Source organism: Carcharhinus amblyrhynchos, chromosome 2 (genome assembly GCF_965287045.1).
Source record: "Carcharhinus amblyrhynchos chromosome 2, sCarAmb.v2.hapA, whole genome shotgun sequence".
NCBI lineage: Eukaryota > Metazoa > Chordata > Chondrichthyes > Carcharhiniformes > Carcharhinidae > Carcharhinus > Carcharhinus amblyrhynchos.
This window is the reverse complement of record NC_137325.1, coordinates 131,086,475-131,098,782: the sequence shown is the minus strand read 5'-3', so window position 1 is coordinate 131,098,782 and position 12,308 is coordinate 131,086,475. Positions and strand designations below refer to the sequence as shown.

Sequence of the window (12,308 nt, the reverse complement as noted above, 5' to 3'; positions counted from 1 at the left end):
GTTGAATGCACCATGTTGAAAAATAGCCACAATTCCCTTTTATCTTTTTAAAGTATAAAAATAGTGAGCATGATCTGTTGATGTAAGCTTTTGATAACCATTTTATTTTTATTTTTGAAAAGTATTGCAAAATAATTTTTACTTTAATAGTTTAAAAAGTCAGTGCAGATTAGGTTCTGAGTTGTGCATCCTGTGCATTGCTTTCAGCTACAACCGCATAAGAATAGTTCTGGTCCTAAAGGACATAACCGTTAGACTGGGTCTGTGGCTGATGGTGAGGGAATCGACAAGAGAGAAAGATATCCTTGACCACATCCTGATCAACTTGCCCTCTGCAGATGCATCTGCTCATGACTGTCAGTAGGAGTGACCACCATAAACCCTTGAGGAGACAGTGTGTGGCACTGCCTACAGGATACACTTCAAACAGGACTAGCAACTCAACATTGGGAAACTGAGGAAGCCCTGACAGTATTCCAGTAATAGTACTGAGGACTTGTGCTCCAGAACTTGCTGCTCCGTTGCCAAGCTATTCTGTACAACCACAACAATTCACCAGCAATTTGGACTATACTTATATAGTTCAACACAGCATTAAGCAAGTAATTATTGGAGCTTGTAAGAAAGGCAGCTACAACACTAACATCTATCTGGCAGTGTAGAAAACCCAGGTATTCCTGTGTGCAAAAGCTGGAAAAATATCCTGTGTACAAAAAGCCAGATAAATCCAAGATGACCAGTCACCACCCCATCAATCTATTCTTGATCATCAGTAAAGTGAGGGAGGAAATTTCACTCCAAGTCACCCACCATCCTAACTTGGAAATATATCGCTGATCCTTAACCTGGATCAAAATCCTGGAATGGGTAGCGTGGTGGTTTGCACTGCTACCTCACAGTATCAGGGACCGGGGTTCAATTCTGAATTTGGATGCCTGTGTGGAGTTTGCACGTTCTCCCTATGTCTGCGTGGGTTTCCTCTCACAATCCAAAGACGCACATATTAGGTAGTTTGGCCATGCTAGATTGCACCTTTAGTGTCCAGAGGTGTGCAAGTTAGGCGGATTAGCCATGGTAAATGTGCGAGGTTGTGAAGATAGGATGGAGGGGAGATGCTTGAGTGTGATGCATTTTCAGAGTCAGTACAGACCCATTGGCTCAAATGGCCTCTTCCTGCACAAAGATTCTATAATTAACACTACCTATACCACATGGACTCAAGAAAGCAGCTCACCACTACCTTATCAAGCACATTAGAAGATGGGCAATAAATGCTGGCCTAGTGAGTGACACCCACAACCCATGAATGAATTTTTAAAAAGTTATCGCAATTCTCTGCAAAAACTGCCAAACTATGGCTTGCTTTGTTTGTTGAACTTGCATTATTAGAAACTCTATTCAGACACAGCTAGTCCATTTTAAACCTGATGATAGTTATGTATTAATATGACCCTTTTGTCCACGGCAGGATTAGTTTAGACTCAGGAAAATGTCAGCAAATGACAAGATGACACTAAAATTGTAGAATGGGCATATGATTGACAAATGAATGTTAGCATAAATAAGGGGGAATTTCTTTTTGCTGAGGTATTAAGAATCCAAAAAGGATAGAAAAGCAAAGGGTTCTAGGAGAAAAACATTGAAATCAAAGCAAACTAAGAATGAGGGTTTATTTCTAGAAGGATTAGAATTCAAAAGTAGACAAGTTATGCTGAACCTGTATCAAACATTCTTCAGTTCTGGTTGCCATATTATACAAAGGAAAGGCTGCAAAAATAGATTTATATGATACCAGAACTGTGGTACCTATCAAAAAAGGTTGACAGACTTGCTCTTTGTCATGCAAGGAGAAAGCTGAGGGATGACCAAATGGAAACCTTGAAAATTATGGAAATATTTGATGAGGTACATGCGCGCACATGCTTTCTATTAATGGCCATCAGTATATAAGGGATAGAATTGGGGGTAGGGGGAGGTGGAGCAATGGTATTGTCATTAGGCTACTAATCCAAAGATCCAGGGTAATGCTTTGGGACCCGGGTTACCCAGTGCTGATAGTCCACAGCAGGTAGTGAAATTTAAATTCAATATAACATTAAAATCTGGAATTAAGAGTTTTTGCCATGAAACTGTTGTTGATTATTGTAAAAACCCATCTGGTTCACTAATGTCCTTTTAAGGAAGGAAATCTGCCATCCTTACCTGGTCTGGCTTACAAGTGAATCCAACCCATAGCAACGTGGTTGATTCCTAAAGGCCCGCTGGAATGGCCAGCAAGCCATTGAGTTCAAAGGCAACTGGAGATGGACAATAAATGCTCACCTAACCAGTGACACCCACATCCCACGAAAGAATTAAAAAAAAGAATCTTGAGAATGTGGAACTGCAGCACAGATTGTCGTTAAAGGGAAGGAAGATGCAGTTGAAATAAATCTAGATGAGGGAGAGGGGAATCTTCAGTTATGCTGATATTGCTTAGGTGAGGGAAGATGGGGAAAAGCTTAAGTGGAACATAAATGCTGACATTGGACTAGTTGGGCTGAGTGGCTTGTTTCTTTATGATGTGTATTAAAAATAAATTTAATATGATTCCAGATTAATAAGTTTGATCAGCCAGAAAATTAAAATTGCCTCGATGAATCAGCACTGCTTATAAACATGTTTTTGGAACTGTACCCTGAACAGCATGTTCCTTACTGAAAAGTATTATTAAACTGTTTCACACCCTTTCTCTTACTGAACCAAATGGTCTGCCTATGATAAATTTGTTTCTGAGCCTGTGGTTTTTATCTAATGATGTGGCAAAGTTATTTTTAACCCAATTGACTTATGTACAAATAATTTATTATCATTCACTGACACCTGTACTGCTATATAGTTTATGAAGAACGTATGTCAAAACGTATGCTAATTAAGGTTATGTACAAGGTGCTTGCACACTATTGTCAAAATTCTACTGCCCTCCCCACCACGGAGTTGGAGCAGGCGAGGGGTGGACAATGGTAATGTGTTTTGACCTCTGGCAGGAATTTCCGGTCTGGCTCGAGTGAGGCCATAGAACCCTGCCCGTACATAGCTCTCATCAGTCACCCTATCCCTGAAACCTCACATATTTACCATGGATAATCCATTTAACCTACACACCTTGAGGCACGAGGGGACAATGTAGAAGACCAATCCTCCTATTCTGCATATATTTGCACTGTGTGGAAGGCACCTGGAAGAAACCCACACAGACACAGGGAGAACATGCAAACTCTGCACAGTCACCCAAGACCGGAATTGAACCTGAGCCTCTACCGCAGAGGCAGCAGTGCCAACCACTATGCTACTGTGCTGCCCATGCTCAGCAGGTTTGGCAGCACCTGGGGAGAGCAAAACAACTTGGTATTTCACGTCATTTACCTTTTTTTTCAGAATTGGAGAAAAATTAGAGATGTAATAGGTTTTTAGCAGGTGCGAGAGAATGAAAGGGAAGCTTTGTAATAGTTGGGAGGCAGGAGGGATTAAATGAGAGAAGAACTGATGCAAGGCAAAAAGAAATTAGGTAAGTGAAGAAACCAGTGAAGTCTAGATATGAATGGCAGAATCATGAAGGAGAGAAAATGGGGGCAGACTACTTCCTGAAATTGTTGACCTCAAGTGAGTCCTGAGGGTGGAACACAGCAGGAGGCAGAGGCCAGACTGAAAATACGGTGAAGAATTCAAATGACAGTCAACTTGAAACTTGGTGTTTCTTTGCTTGCACGTTGCTTCCTATACTACGCATTTCTAGCATTTTCTATTTTTATTTCAGATTTCTAGTATCTACAATATTTTGCTTTTTGAGTAGGCATAGACCTATTGGGCTTAATGGCCTAATTCTGTGCTATAAATTCAATGCAATTACTACTAGTTCAACACTCTTAACTGATAATTTATACCACAAGATCAACAGCTGTGGTGCTCATCTCATATTTACATTTGGGGAAACTTAATTCTATTAAAGAAGTGGGGAGCTTAAAATTAGTGCATTTTATTACTCACTGTTACATCTACTGTTCTGATTTATTATCAAATCTTCGGAGCAATGCAGCTTCTACAATACCTAGTTTTCAAGCCAACAACTATTAGTATTCCTTCTTCCTACAATATACTCCACAATGATTGTATATTGGAAGGCAAATGATTTGTGGAAAGTGAGTTTTATTGCACAGTTTCATTCAGAAAGTAGCACTTTTGCCCCCTTTGGGACCTTTTATGCAAAACTCTACTCTGGCAGCAAATCAAACTGTCTGTGCTAAGTAGAAATTCATTGGGTTTGTAGAAAAAAATAAGTGCTGCAAAAGAAATCACTTGCTGTTATCCTAATTGAAATGTGATAGCCAGGATAAGTCAGAAGAATCTGCCCCATGGACCAAATAAGTGTGGGAAAGAAACAAGAGCAGGAAAATATCCTTCAGCCTGTCCTGATAGAATCGTATGCCAATCATGCACTACTGCCTCATGCATCCTTGATTCTTGCTTAAGAAACACTGTTTACAGCTAATGATTTGCAGGAGAGAATTTTTTTTAAATCAATTATTTTGAACGCAAAATCACAATCATTTTAAGAGAAATTTACCTGTTTCTAAGTCAGGCTTTCGGAGCAAAGACAATAATGTGCCGCCCTCTACACTTTGAGCTAAATTTCCACAGAAAGACAATCTGGCATCAGCAGTGTGGCAGAGGGTACTTGGTAAACTTGCAGCTAACGACAATTCATTTTGAAAGGGCCTTTCACAAGCTTCTTCCGTGAACAGTAACTAATTTCTGAAGGATTTTATTTTGTTTTAAATGAGGCACATTGAACGTTTGCTTGTGACTTCAACAGAAGAACCTGGCCCAGGTTTTGCCGTCAACCGCATTCACCACTGACATCATGTAAAGCTGGATAAGAAGTCTCACAACACCAGGTTAAAGTCCAACCAGTTTAATTGATAGTAATCCCACAAGCTTTCGGAAACGCTGTTCCTTCGTTAGGTGTGGGGCAAGTTCTGATCTGAGAAAGGCATATAAAAGCACAACGCTGGCATCTCCACGTCATCACAAAGCTGCCCAGCAAGATGTCACGGGATCTGTGGCATCGATTTTTTTTTTTTCCTAATTTCTTTTGGCACCATCCATAGGGAATTTCTTGGAAACAATCAAGCAGCCTACACAGCCAATCCATTTTGAATTCAGATGGTAAAGTAGGAACTAAATAGCAGTGATTATCATTCACGTTTTACAGAATGTGCACTAAAAATTAGTGTGCATAAGACTAAGGCAGGTTGAAATAGCCAAAATTTTGAAAAAGGTGTTGTTGAATTTTTATTTTAACAATTGGTAGAATACTTTTTCCGTGGAATGGAGGGAAAGACGCCCTGCTGCTACTACGCTTGTTGTTGCTCCTACTGCTGTAAGTATGTCTTGCTAATCTGTCTGGGCCACCCTCTTTCATCCACTGTTGCTTGTCTATGATGCTGTAACATCTAGCATCCAACTATGCCTAGATCAATCCCTGCTGCTGTCCACTTTGTCCTCCAGAAGAGAGATCTTTAGATTTTCTGATAAAATGGCCCAAATGCTGACATTTTCTTTTCTGGATGATACTTTTTAAGAATTATTTTTGTTCTTTTTCAAACACCTCTTCACTTGTCTTTTGGTCCATGTGTGGAACTTTAAGCATACATCTTCACATCCACATTTAAAAGACTGCTATATTTTGCTCCACAGATCTTTACATATAGTCGAGGTTTCTAAGACATGCAGGAAACCAGAGATAATGTAGCATCTTATGAGTGTTTTCCTTGTTACAATTTTGAATTTTGTTGTTAACACATCCTTCATCTTCACAAAATTGCTTCTGGCTACCTCCCACCCCCCCCCCCCCCCCCCCCCCCTCCTCCTTTTGGCACCGCATTTATCATCATCAGTTATCATTTGTCCTAAATAAATAAACCTAACTACTTGTCCCAGTGTCACACGCATCCACTTCAATCTTCACTCTTCTGTAACCACATTGTTCTTGGTGGTTCATACTCAGTCCACATTCTAAGCTACTTGATTTTATTTGATCTGGGTCTCTTCTGATTCGCAAGAAGCACTGTGTTGTCAACATATCACAAGTTTGTTTTTGCCAGTTTTTAATCTCCAGAAGTACTTCTAATTGTTGGAATATTTGTTCTGTTTGAGTAAATTTGGCAATATGTTGTATTCCTGTCTTGATCTTTTCTGGTAACTCAAAAAGACACCTACCTTTTCACAGACGTGTTTGCAGCAGCAATCAGGCATGGAAGAAATGTCCATTTTGCCATGCCCACAAATAGGGGACTCATTTGTCAGATATCAGTCTGAGCTCTGCTACAGCCCTTGCTGCCTTGCAGCTTGGAACTCCAAAATCACATCTCACAGCCCCACTGGAGTCCAGTCCAGAGTTTGGGAAAACTCTGTTCTAACCTGCTGCTTGCCATTTGGTCCCAATGTATGTCCTGGATAAGCCAACTTTACTGGCAATGGCACATTTCAGCACCATATCTATTAGCTTTCGCTGATTAAAATGAGCGAACGCTTTTCATAGTCTGTTAAGGATATGTAAATTTCCTTCGAGATATTCTCTTTCGTTCTGATTCCAGGTCTAAGGACAGACTACGTTTCACCAATTTCTGCTTCAAATGTGTTGTTTCTTTGTTATGACTTTCAAGATCAGTTTAATGAGGTGACTTATAGTTTTAAAATGTTTACAGTCCATTGCTTGAGGTTTCTTCGTTAACTTGAATAATGAATGTCTCAAGAAACGTAGAATATATTCTTTGTTATATATTTGAGCACAAATTTCTGTTATTGCTTCTAATTCTGTTTTTCCAAGGGCTTTTAGATGTTCATTTGTTACTTCATCCATGCCTGGAGCTTTTCCTGTGCTCATCAGCTTCAAGGCATTCTTTGTCTCTTATTATAGAGTCAAATGAGGAATTAAACCTTATCTTAAGAACCCCCTCCATTTGAATCATTACACAATTTGCTATATTCTGTGCAGCTTTATGCTACCGTGCACCTTAATCTGAAAGGTGTGCACTGGCCATGCTAAATTCTTCCTTGGTATACCCGCGTAGGTGCCAGAGTGTGGCGACTAGGGGACTTTCACAGTAACTTCAATTAATGTAAGCCTACTTGTGACAATAAATAAACTTTAAAATTTTCGAACAATATTTTACCATCTTTGCCTATTATGCATTCATTTTATGTGCCTGTTGTTATCTTTGTTTCTGCCTGTTAAAAATTTCACTTTCTGGTGCATTACTCATTTTGAGATTTCTTACTAGTTCCAATAGGTTAGAACATAGAACACTACAGCACAAACAGGCCCTTCAGCCCACAAGTTGCGCTGATCACATCTATACCTACCAAGCCATAGAACTATCTGTAACTCCCAATGCCATTAGATCCCATATACTCATCCAGAAGTCTTTTAAAAGACCCCAGCGAGTTTGCCTCTACCACCACCGACGGCAGCCGATTCCACTCACTCACCACCCTCTGAGTGAAAAACTTAGCCCTAAATCTCCCCTGTACTTGCTTCCCAGCACCTTAAACCTGTGTCCTCTCGTAGCGACCATTTCAGCCCTGGGAAATAGCCTCCGAGAATCCACTCTATCTATTCCTCTCAACATTTTATAAACCTCTATCAGGTTGCCTCTCAACCTTCGTCTCTCCAGGGAGTTTTTTGAATTCCCTTGTTTCTGACTGTTAGGGACCTACATTTGTCTTCACCAAGATTTTTCTGCTCACAAATCTATAGAAACTTTCAATCAATTCTAATGCTCCCTGCAAGCTCATTCACGTACTACTTCTCCCTTCTTCATCAATCTCCTGGTCTTCCTTTAAGTTTAAACTGCTCCCACTCCCAAACCTCAGGTCGCATTTTTTTTTGGCCAATTTGTAGGCCTCTCCCATGAAGTCTTTTAGAATCCCTACAGTGCAGAAGGAGGCCATTCGGCCCATTGAGTCTGCGCTGACCACCCTGGCCTATCCCCGTAACCCCACGTATTTACCCTAGCTAGTCCCCCAGACACTATGGGGCGATTCAGCACGACCAATCCACCTAACCCATACATCTTAGAGCTAATACTATCTCTAATTTCTCTTGTAAGCCATGGTTTGGCCACCATTCCAGTTTTAGTTTTGGCAACAGATAGGAATAAACAGTTGCTGGAGGTCATGCTTGTACTCCTTGAATGTTTGCCAATGCCTATCCACCGTCACCACTTTGTGACATTTCCCAATCTATCAGGAGAGGGGGTGGGGGTGAGGAAATGGTGGGGGAGGGGGTGATGGAACCAAGGGGTTGAGGGTGACAGAGGGGTGAGGACAAATTAAGGAGGAAGGTTAATGAGGGAAGAGGGTGAGGGAGTGGAAGGCTTGAGGGTCTGAGGGAGGTGATAGTTTGAAGGAGTGAGGATTGGGTTCTAAGGGTGACAGTTTGAGGCTGAGTGAGTGGAGGGTCTGAGGCAGTGGAGGGTTACAGTTTGAGGCTCAGGGACTGGAGGTTGATGGTTTGAGGTTGATTGTTTGAGAGTCTGAAGGAGCTGAGGATTTGAGGGAGGTGAAGGTGATAGTTTGACGGTGAGGGAGTGGAGGGTCAGAGGGAGGAGGGTGAGGGGGTGATGGTTGGAGGAGGTGGAGGCTGAGGGAGTGACGGTTGGAGGGTGACAGTTGGAGGGTAACAGGGTGGAGGGTCTGAGGGAATGACAGTTGAAGGGTGATGGTTGGGGGGTGAGGGAGTGGAGGAGTTGAGGGGGTGGGGGTAGGGGGTGACAGGGGAGGAGCTGAGGGGGTGGGGGTAGGGTGGGGCAGTGACAGTTGGAGGGGTGGAGGGTGAGGGAGTGACAGTTGAGGGGATGGAGGGTGAGAGGGTGGAGGGTCTGAGGCAGTGACAGTTGGGAGTGACGGTTGGAGGAGGTGGAGAATGGGGGGAGGGTGAGGGAGTGATGGTTGGAGGGGGTGGAGAATGAGGGGGGAGGGTGAGGGAGTGACGGTTGGAGGTTGACGGTTGAAGTGTGATGGTTGGGGGGTGAGGGGGTGGAAGAGTTGAGGGGGTGGAGGGTCTGACGCAGTGACGTTTGGAAGGTGAGGGGGGAGAAGTTCAGCGGGTGGAGGGTCTGAGGCAGTGATGGTTGGGGGTGACGGTTGGAGGGTGAGGGGAGGAGTTGAGGGGGAGGGTCTGAGGCAGGGACGGTTGGAGGGTAAGGGGGGAGGAATTGAGGGGGTGGAGGGTCTGAGGCAGTGACAGTTGGAGGGGGAGGAGTTGAAGGGGTGGAGGGTCTGAGGCAGTGACGGTTGGGGGTGACGGAGGGTGGGGAGTTGGGGGGGAGGGTCTGAGGCAGTGACAGTTGGAGGGGGAGGAGTTGAAGGGGTGGAGGGTCTGAGGCAGTGACGGTTGGGGGTGATGGTTGGAGGGTGGGGAGTTGGGGGGGAGGGTCTGAGGCAGTGACAGTTGGAGGGTGAGGGGGAGGAGTTGAGGGGTGGAGGGTCTGAGGCAGTGACGGTTGGGGGTGATGGTTGGAGGGTGGGGAGTTGAGAGGGTGGAGGGTCTGAGGCAGTGACAGTTGGAGGGTGAGGGGAGTTGAGGGGGTGGAGGATCTGAGGCAGTGACGGCTGGAGAAGAGCCCTAGCTCCCTCAGCCAATCTTCATAAGGCATGCCTCCCAATCCAGGCAACATCCTTGTAAATCTCCTTTGCACCCTCTCAATAGCTTCCACATCCTTCTTGTAGTGAGGTGACCAGAACTGCACACAGTACTCCAAGTGGGCTCTGACAAGGGTCTTATAAAGTTGCAGCATTACCTCCCAACTCCTAAACTCAATCCCTCGATTTAATGAAGGCCAGTACACCATACGCCTTCTTGACCACATCCTCCACCTGTGAGGCCGATTTTAAGAGTCCTATGGACCCGGACCCCAAGATCCTTCTGCTCCTCTACACTGCTAAGCCTCCTACCCTTGATATTGTACTGCTGCATCCCGTTGGTCCTGCCAAAATGGACCACTACACATTTATCCACATTGAAGTCCATCTGCCACTTCTCTGCCCAGTCTTGCATCCTATCTATGTCACGCTGCAACTTCTGACATCCCTCCAGACTATCCACAACACCGCCAACCTTCATATCGTCGGCGTGAAGTGAATGTTGGACCCTTAGAGGATGAGGGGGGAGATTTGGTGGCGGGAGATGAGGAAACGGCTGAGACCTTGAATAAGTTTTTTGTCTCGGTCTTCACGGAGGAGGACGCGAATAGTTTGCTGGATATTAAAGATAGAAGGATGGTAGGAGTTGAGGGCCTGAATGCGATTACTGTCACGAGAGAGGTAGTGCTTGATTGACTAGCGGGACTGATGGTGGACAAATCCCCAGGACCGGATGGAATGCATCCCAGGGTTCTGAAGGAAATGGCAGAGGTGATAGTGGGTGCCTTAGTGATTATTTACCAAACTTCACTGGATTCCGGGGAAGTGCTGGAAGATTGGAAAATGGCTAATGTTACACTGCTGTTTAAAAAAAGGTAGCAGGCAAAAGGCAGGGAGTTATAGGCCAGTTAGTTTAACGTCTGTTGTTGGAAAAATGCTTGAATCTGTCACCAAAGAAGAAATAGCGAGGCACCTAGAGAAGAATTGTTTGATAGAGCAGACGCAGCATGGATTCATTAAGGGGAAGTTGTATTTGACAAATTTATTGGAATTCTATGAGGATGTGACTAGTGCGGTAGACAGAGGGGAACCGGTGGATGTAGTGTTTCTCGATTTTCAAAAGGTGTTTGATAAGGTGCCGCACAAAAGGTTGCTTCAGAAGGTTAGGGGGCATGGAGTTGGGGGTAAGGTGTTGGCGTGGATAGAGGATTGGCTGTTTAATATTTGGTATCAATGGGTGCTATTCTGATTGGCGTTTGGTAACTAGTGGAGTGCCGCAGGGATCGGTACTGGTGCCCCAGCTATTTACCATTTGTATAGATGATCTGGAGGAGGGGGCTGAGTGTAGGGTGATGAAATTTGCTGATGACACAAAGATAAGTGCAAAAGCAAATTGTGTGGAGGGTGTGGAAAGTCTGCAGAGGGATCTAGATAGGCTGAGTGAGTGGGCGAGGACCTGGCAGATGGGGTACAATGTTAGCAAGTGAGAGGTTATCCACTTTGGCAGGAATAATAGGAGGGATTACTCTTTAAGGGGCGAAAAGCTGCAGCATGCTACAGTGCAGAGGGACCTGGGGGTCCTTGTGCATGAGTCGCAAAAACCCAGTCTGCAGGTGCAGCAGGTGATCAAGAAGGCGAATGGGCCACAGGCCTTTATAGCGAGGGGGATAGAATATAAAAGCAGGGAGGTCTTGCTGCAACTGTACAGGGCATTGGTGAGGCCGCAGCTGGAGTGCAGTTTTGGTCGCCACACTTGCGCAAGGATATTTTGTCTTTGAAGGGAGTGCAGAGAAGGTTCACTAGACTGATACCAGAGATGAGGGGTTTGGACAATGATGAGAGATTAAATAGACTGGGTCTGTACTCGTTGGAGTTTAGAAGGATGAGGGGGGATCTTATTGAGACGTATAAGATAATGAAAGGGATGGATAGGGTAGAGGTAGAGAGATTCTACCTACTCAGAAAGGATAACAGGACTAGAGGGCACAGCCTCAAGATAACTATGAAGCTATGAAACTATGAAGCTGGGCTAGCACTTAATATAAAAAAGGATAGCAAGAGTTTTTATAAATATATAAAAAGGAAGAGGCTGGCTAGGGTGAACGTTGGTCCCTTAGAGGATGAGAAGGGGGACTTAGAGGTAGGGGATGGGGAAATGGCTGAGGTCTTGAATAACTTTTTTGTTTCGGTCTTCACAGAGGAGGACGTGAATAATTTGCTGGATGTTAGAGATGGAAAGGTGGTAGGACTGGAGGGTCTCAATGACATTACTGTTACTAGAGAGGTGGTGCTCGACAGACTGGAGGGGCTGATTGTGGACAAGTCGCCAGGACCGGATGGAATGCATCCGAGGGTCCTGAAAGAAATGGCGGAGGTGATAGTGGATGCCTTGGTGGTTATTTTCCAGACGTCGCTGGATTCCGGGGAAGTGCCGGAAGATTGGAAAAAGGCTAATGTTACGCCGTTGTTTAAGAAGGGTGCCAGTCAAAAGGCGGGGAATTATAGGCCTGTTGGTTTAACGTCTGTTGTAGGTAAAATGTTAGAATCCGTCATCAAGGAGGAAATAGCGAGGCATCTTGAGGGGAACTGCTTGATAGAGCAGACGCAGCACGGTTTCATTAAAG

General features: G+C 44.2%; 1 protein-coding gene across 2 annotated transcripts in view; it reads left to right on the top strand.

The window, feature by feature from the left end:
* Positions 1-12,308, top strand: part of ube3c (ubiquitin protein ligase E3C) — a 147,028-nt gene that overhangs the window by 81,677 nt on the left and 53,043 nt on the right. The window lies entirely within an intron of this gene.